The sequence below is a fragment of the Rhinopithecus bieti genome, unplaced genomic scaffold, assembly GCF_001698545.2.
Source record: "Rhinopithecus bieti isolate Rb0 unplaced genomic scaffold, ASM169854v2 scaffold_49953, whole genome shotgun sequence".
Taxonomy (NCBI): Eukaryota; Metazoa; Chordata; class Mammalia; order Primates; family Cercopithecidae; genus Rhinopithecus; species Rhinopithecus bieti.
Window position 1 is genome coordinate 314,967 of NW_016819813.1, and position 7,820 is coordinate 322,786.

General features: G+C 44.3%; 1 protein-coding gene across 2 annotated transcripts in view; it reads left to right on the plus strand.

Moving 5' to 3' along the window:
* Positions 1-6,156: 6,156 nt before the first annotated feature.
* S1PR1 (sphingosine-1-phosphate receptor 1) overlaps positions 6,157-7,820 on the plus strand; it is a 4,991-nt gene continuing 3,327 nt past the window's right edge. Inside the window, exon 1 of one of the 2 annotated variants that reach the window (XM_017859257.1) lies at positions 6,157-6,502. The gene's annotated coding sequence lies outside the window, so the exon portion shown is untranslated. The remainder of the gene's footprint in view (positions 6,503-7,820) is intronic. The other variant, XM_017859258.1, reaches the window with a different exon arrangement.

Consider the following 7,820-nt stretch of genomic DNA (forward strand, 5'->3'; position numbering starts at 1 on the left):
AGCCAATATCATACTAAATGAGCAAACCTGGAAGCATTCCCTTTGAAAATCAGCACAAAACAAAGATGCCCTCTCTCACCACTCCTATTCAACATAGTATTGGAAGTTCTGGCCAGGGCAATCAGGCAAGAGAAAGAAATAAAGGGTATTCAAATAGGAAAAGAGGAAGTCAAATTGTCTCTGTTTGCAGATAATATGATTGTATATTTAGAAAATCCCACCATCTCAGTCCAAAATCTCCTTAAGCTGATAAGCAACTTCAGCAGAGTCTCAGGATACAAAATCAAGGTGCAAAAGTCACAAACATTCCTATACACCAATAACAAACAGAGAGACAAATCATGAGTGAACTTCCATTCACAATTGCTACAAAGAGAATAAAATACGTAGGAATACAACTTACAAGGGATGTGAAGGACCTCTTCAAGGAGAACTACAAACCACTGCTGAAGGAAATAAGAGAAGACACAAACAAATGGATCACCGTTCCATGGTCATGGATAGAAAGAATCAATATCATGAAAATAACCATACTGCCCAAAGTTATTTATAGATTCAACGCTATCCCCATCAAGCTATCATTGACTTTCTTCACAGAATTAGGAAAAACTACTTTAAATTTCATATGGAATCAAAAAAGAGCCCACATAGCCAAGACAATCCTAAGCAAAAAGAACAAAACTGGAGGCATCATGCTACCTGACTTCAAACTATACTACAGGGCTACAGTAACCAAAACAGTATGGTACTGGTACCAAAACAGAGATATAGACCAATGGAACAGAACAGAGGCCTCAAAAATAACACCACACATCTACAGCCATCTGATCTTTGACAAACCTGATAAAAATAAGCAATGGAGAAAGGATTCCCTATTTAATACATGGTGCTGGGAAAACTGGCTAGCCATATGCAGAAAACTGAAACTGGACCCCTTCCTTACACATTATACAAAAATTAACTCAAGATGGATTAAAGACTTACAGGTAAGACCTAAAACAAGAAAAATCCTAGAAGAAAACCTAGGCAATACCATTCAGGACATAGGATGGGCAAGGGCTTCATGTCTAAAACACCAAAAGCAATGGCAACAAAAGCCAAAATAGACAAATGGGATCTAATTAAACTAAAGGGCTTCTGCACAGCAAAAGAAACTATCATCAGAGTAAACAGGCAACCTACAGAACAGGAGAAAAATTTTGCAATTTGTCCTTCTGACAAAGGGCTAATGTCCTGAATCTGTAAAGAACTTAAACAAATTTACAAGAAAAAAACAACCCCATCAAAAAGTGGGCAAAGGATATGAACAGACACTTCTCAAAAGATGACATTCATGCAACCAACAAACATATGAAAAAAACCCTATCATCACTGGTCATTAGAGAAATGCAAATTAAAACCACAGTGAGATACCATCTCATGCCAGTTAGAATGGTGATCATTAAAAAGTCAGGAAACAACAGATGCTGGAGAGGCTGTGGAGAAATAGGAATTCTTTCACACTGTTGGTGAGAGTGTAAATTAGTTCAACCATTGTATAAGACAGTGTGACGATTCCTCAAGGATCTAAAACTAAAAATACCATTTGACCCAGCAATTCCCCTACTGGGTATATACCCAAAGGATTATAAATCATTCTACTATAAAGACACATGCACACATATGTTTATTGCAGCACTATTCACAATAGCAAAGACTTGGAACCAACCCAAATGTCCACCAGTGATAGACTGGATAAGGAAAATGTGGCACATATGCACCATGTAATACTATGCAGCCATAATAAAGGATGAGTTCATGTCCTTTGCAGGGACATGGATGAGGCTGGAAACTATCATTCTCAGCAAACTAACACAAGAACAGAAAACCAAACACTGCATGTTCTCACTCATAAGTGGGTGTTGAACAATGAGAACACATGGACACAGGGAGGGGAACATCACACACCGGGGCCTGTTGGGGGTTGGGGAGCTAGAGGAGAGATAGCATTAGGATAAATACCTAATGCAGGTGACGGATTGACAGGTGCATCTAACCACCATGGCACATATGTACCTGTGCAACAAAACTGCACGTTCTGCACATGTACCCCAGAACTTAAAGTATAATAATAATAATAATAATAATAATAATAATAATAAAAGATGGAGGTGGTGGGTGGGTGAAGCATCTTCTCTGTGGTGTAGGGAATTCTCACAGGTATGTAGCTTCTTAATCCCCACAATGACTGAAAGAGGCAAATATCATTGTTTAATTTTACAGATGAGGAAACAGAGGTTCAAGGAAGTTAAAGGAACTTGCCTAAAGTCACATAGCTTAGAACTGGCAATATCAAGGCTGAACCTAAGTGTCTGTTCCAAGACTCTGTCATGTTCCACTAATTTTGAATGTTGGCAAACAAGAGGAGAGAGAGATATTAGGACCTAGGATGAAGGGAAGAAAGAGTTTTTGGTAGTGAAAACACATGAACATTTACGTAAATTGAAAGTAAATAGTCCTCAGAAGCTAAGAATTGAAAGTACAAGGGAGAATAGGAATAATTGAGCCAAGTCTCAGAAAGTTTGGAGGAAGCAGCATGATGACTTGGGCAAGAGTTTGCCTTGGAGAAGAGTAAAGTTGCTTTTACTTCTGAAACAGGTGGGAAGGAGGTAAGGGTGGGTAAAGTTGCTATTAAGCTGGAACTTGGAGAGGAGGGAAATTGAGATGGTTATACTGTTTCCTCTTTGAAATAAGAGGCTATTCTCCCGTGAATAGACAAATAAGGGAAAGCCTGGATCTTTACCAGAGATTGGGTCAGGGGAGGGAAGAGGGGAGAAAAGGGAGCTGGAAAGTGACTGGAGCAATTAGCAAAGAGAGTAAGGCTCAGGTTTGTAATCCCAGCACTCTGAGAGCCCAAGGTGGGAGGACTGCTTGAGCACAGGAGTTCAAGATCAGCCTGGGCAACAAAGTGAGACTCCTGTCTATATAAAAAATAAAAATAATAATTATCAGGACGTGGTGACTGGCACCTATAGTCCCAACTGCTTGGGAGGCTGAAGCAGGCGGATCGTTTGGGGGCGGGAGATCAAGCCTTCAGTGAGCTATGATTTTGCCACTGCACTACAGCCTGGATGACAGAGCAGAGCCAGATCCTGTCTCAATTGAAAAAAAAGAAAGAAAAAAAAAAGGAAAAGGAAAAGAGTAGAGTTGTAATATTTAGCAAATAAAAAATATAGCTCATGGCTGGGCGCGGTGGCTCATGCTTGTATGAAGTTGTAATCCCAGCACTTTAGGAGGCCAAGGCAGGTGGATCGCCTGAAGTCAGGAGTTCGAGACCAGCCTGGACAACATGGTGAAACCCCATCTCTACTAAAAATACAAAATTAGCTGAGTGTGGTGGTGCATGCCTGTAATCCCAGCTATTCGGGAGGCTGAGGTAGGAGAATTGCTTGAACCCAGGAGGTAGAGGTTGTGGTGAGCCAAGATCATGCCACTGCACTGCAGCCTGGGCAACAGAGTGAGATTCTGTCTCAAAAAAAAAAAAAAAAAACCTCACCCGGTTACATTTGAATGACCACATTAATGACAAATTTTTGTTTAGTGTATGATCCAAAGATTATGTGGTATTTTATCTGGAAACTCTTAAAGAGAAACACTAAAGCATGTGTAAAGAATGACAAAGCCACTTTGAAATAAAAAATTGGAAATGGAGCAAACTTAAGGTAGGATTGGCCTTGACTTCTAGGCAGCAGCAGCGAGGGAGTTGTACTAGCGGTCAGGAGATAGCTCGAGAATGCAATTTTTAGGGCCTCCCTGGAGAGCAATGGGAAGAAACTTATATGGGAACTAGAGACTTGGAATTGGCCAGGACACCATTGCTGGAAACATTTGCCTACTATCTAATTTTACATAAGTGGATCATCTACAATTATATCTCATAGATGTGTACTAAAGATGAATATTATTAAATAGCAATCTGCAAAGTATTTAGACTCTGTAAAACACTTTATCAGTATTGAATGTTAAAAACCAGTGGTATTCACAAGAAAACAACTGATATCCCCAAGGAAATTCTTGGACCTGTTTGAGGTTTATCATGGTGGTCTGGAGTAGTGGTTAAGAGTCTGCAGCCTGTCCCCCATTAACCAAGCTGCTTAATATGTCTGGGAGTCAGTTTCCTTGTTTGTAAAATTAGAATAATTACAGTGCCTAACTTGTGGGATTAAATGAATTAATATGTGTAACACTATGTGCAAATACTAAAAGTACAATGTTACATGAGATATTATAGGCAGACAATAAGAGGTTTTAGAAAACATTCATTAATATGCATATGTATACACTTTGTATGCATATGTAGAAAATGAGTGATTTGAAAAGGACATTCATTAGCATACTTTTATATGAATTTTGTAGACATGTACAGTCAGAAATGCATGCAAATGTGAAACTTTAAATCTAGAAATCTGTTTCCCTCTGGGAACATATATTTCAATTCCTTAACTGTTTATTGACTGATAGTGTTTGAGCCACAAGGCAAGGCATTTGCAGTATTTAGGTTTTGGAACCCAGCCCTACCACTCACTAGCTGGAAAATCTACAAGTCACCTTAGTTGTCTGAGTAACACTTCTCTCAACAATAAAATGGCCAGGAATGCTTGCTTACTTCACAGAGCAGTAAGGTTAAATTAACCTAGCACATGCTTGATACAGACTAGGTGTGAAATTTCACTTTGATTCTTTTGGCTTTAAAGAATGCATAAATTAGTGTGGGTGGGGGCAGGTGAAGGGGGAAATGCCAAGTCCCCCGTTTTGTTGTGCTGGGCAGACACAATGTATCTTTTACCCTTTAAGTGAAATAAGTCCTCAAATCCAATTAGAATCTACTCTGGAGTCTTACAGGACCGTTATCTTAGTTTCCACATTATATGCACTGTTCTGTTATTGAAGTTGTGGGTATGTATTGGGTGCATCGCCGTTGATGAGTGCTTTAAAACAGCTGTGAATTAACTGTCACTTCATTTTTTTTGGCAAACTCACAAAATCCCAGAAGTCAGGGGTCTGTTGTTTATTCATTCTGCCTCCTTCTGAGTCATTCAGGTACAGGGTGTGTCTGTCAATTGAAACTGCACAGCGGAGGAAGTTTCTGGGTTCACATCTGCCGGGATGGGAAAGCAGTGAGACCAGGGACTAGGTGGCAACCTTTACAACAGTAGGGCAAGGGCAGAAGCGTCCTGAGCTTGTCACGCAGGCAGATCTGACCAAGGCCGCCTCTCAGCCTCACGTTCTTAAGTAGCATCTAAGCAAAAGAAAAGGGTGGGCAAGTTGCCATTAATGAGATTTGAGGCCTCTGAGTCAACTCTCAAGCAGAAAAAGTGAGAGAAGGGTGCCGGCCCCTGCTGGGCAGCTGCAGTTGCTCCGCAGCGCGGGGCCGAGAATCTTCCCCTTCGGAAATTCCGGAGCTGCCCAGGCATTTTGAATCTCTCAGGACTCAGCAGCAGCCCACCTCCTCAACGACCTCTCCATTGGCCAGAATCTGGGACACACAGTCTGGCTTTGAGCTCAGCTGAGGGAAACCCCTCGCCCAACACCAAAACCGGCGCTGGTTCATTTCTCTGTGCACTCCGGGAAATCCACTGCCTCTCAGACCGCAGTTTCGAGGAGCACCAGGATCTGGGGTGGCGTGGGGAGAACAGGAACCTCCCGGTCCATTCTCCCTCCCGGGCTGCTTGTCTCCTCTGTACTTCTAGCAGCCCCTTCCCAGCCTCTCGTCCTCAGAGTGCCGCCGAAACTCGCCGGGCCGCGGCTCTGGTTTTCTGCTGCCGGCGCGAAAGTGGCTTGGGGAGCTCCCGGCCACAAGCTCAGCACACCGATCCTCCTAGGGCTGCGGGGGTTGTGGGACCAGGGCGGTGCGCTACGAGACTCCGGGCCGTCCTCTGCCCCCTCAGACTTTTCGAGAGAAAAGTTTCCCAAGTCTCTCCACCTCCTTTTTTTTCAGGGGCTGGGGAGAATCCTCTCCACCGCCAGGGATCAGAGTGTATCTGGGCGAGGGCAGTGATTTATACATTAGAATCCAGGGGTTACCGGGCTCCGCCCCTTCTCTCTCTCTCTCTCTTTTTTTTTCTTTCATTTGTTGTTTGGGGAGGAGGAGTTCTATTTTTTTTTTTTTTTTTTTTTTTGCTTCTGCCCCAGATCTTTCCTGGACAGTGCTTCTCAGCAGTTCAGATCCGGGGGCCCCCAGCTGGCAGAGGGCGTGGGGGGTTAAGGCATTAACCCCTCCCAGCGTCTTCCTGAAGAAACCACCCAGCCTTGGCGCGGCGCTGGGTGACTTCGCTTAGCAGGCAGGGAACTGGCCGCGCCGAGCGGGACTGGCCATTGGAGTGCTCCGCTGCAGAGGGAGGGGACCCCGACTCGAGTAAGTTTGCGAGAGCACTACGCAGTCAGTCCGGGGCAGCAGCAAGATGCGGAGCGAGCCGTACAGATCCGGGGCTCTCCGAACGCAACTTCGCCCTGCTTGAGAGAGGTAGGGGGCGGCGAGTGGCGGGGGACGCGGGCGCGGGGAGCCCGGCTGCGATAGGGCTTAGGTGTCAGAAACGAATTTTTAAGCCAAAGAGGCAAACAAAAACTTTGAAAACATGCATCTCTGGGCGCTGAAAATTTGCATCTGTGGGCTACTAAGGAGCCCAACTCGATCGGATTTTTCGTGGGCACTTGTGATTCACGGAGTTTGGAAAAAAAGGTTAATTCCCAACTGTGAACCTACGGGGGTAGGGGCAGTGAAAGCTGCAGTTGGTCGGAGGAGTAGTAGGGAAGGTGCTAAATTTTGGAAATCCTATAGACAAAGAATATGGTGGGTGGTGTGGGGCGTGGGTAATGGCTTAAACTAGTACTGCCCAAGAGCAGGGTATAAAATTAGTTGGGGGAAATGTGGAGCTTCTTGGCTTGAGCAGCCTCTCCTGTTCGCGGAGTTGCTGGGATTGCTCTCATCTCTATTACCACATTTTATTGCACTGCTGCATTACCTTGAAATATTTAAGCAACTTAGAAGTAGACTTCTGCTGACCAGTGCGGTCTTAGAAAGTTAGTTTCTTTGTAACTTTCTAGTCCTAGGAGAGGAGTCAACCTGTTGGGGGACGGCAGTAAATAAAACTGCCCACGCAAATTTAGCAATGCACCAGGGAGCAGTTTAATGTGAGTTTCTGAAGAGTAGTTTTGCACTCGAAATTAAAAATGTGGTAGCATGTATTATTGCTGTCATGAGTAGTTTGATTTCTCTCTTTTGTGTATGTTTTGGCTAAACTAAACAAAGCAAAAAATATTTATGCGATCAACTAGTGTACGAAACTTCTGGGATTTGCTGCAATCTGTTATGAATGGTTTTAACTGAATACCTTTAAATTTACTTGCCCTGGCTTGGGGCGGTTGGGCGGGGAGGCGGGGAGAAGAAGAAGAAGAAAGAAAAGGCAGTCGCTTCACGGAGGCGCTAAGCTTTCCTGTTTACTGCAAGGCGGGGCGGGCCTGGCTGCCCACACCTCACTGCGCCCTCCGACCCTAGGCACACCTGCTCCTAGAGAGTTATTAATAGAGCCCCCAAATGACTTACGCTTTCAAGTGATTTTCCTGCAAATCTGATTTCTTGCATGGCAATTAGGAGGTGGTGCTCGCCTCTTTGAACTGGGGGCCTGGGGGTGGGCATGGGGAACAGAGGTGTGTGTCTCTACCCTCAGACTGGCAGTCGAGTCTTTTCCGAGGAGAGACGTGGGCTGGTGGTGTTGAGCGTGCAGCTGAGCTGGTGACTGCTTCAGACAATTTCATGGCTGGAAATACGGGGGTGGGAGGGT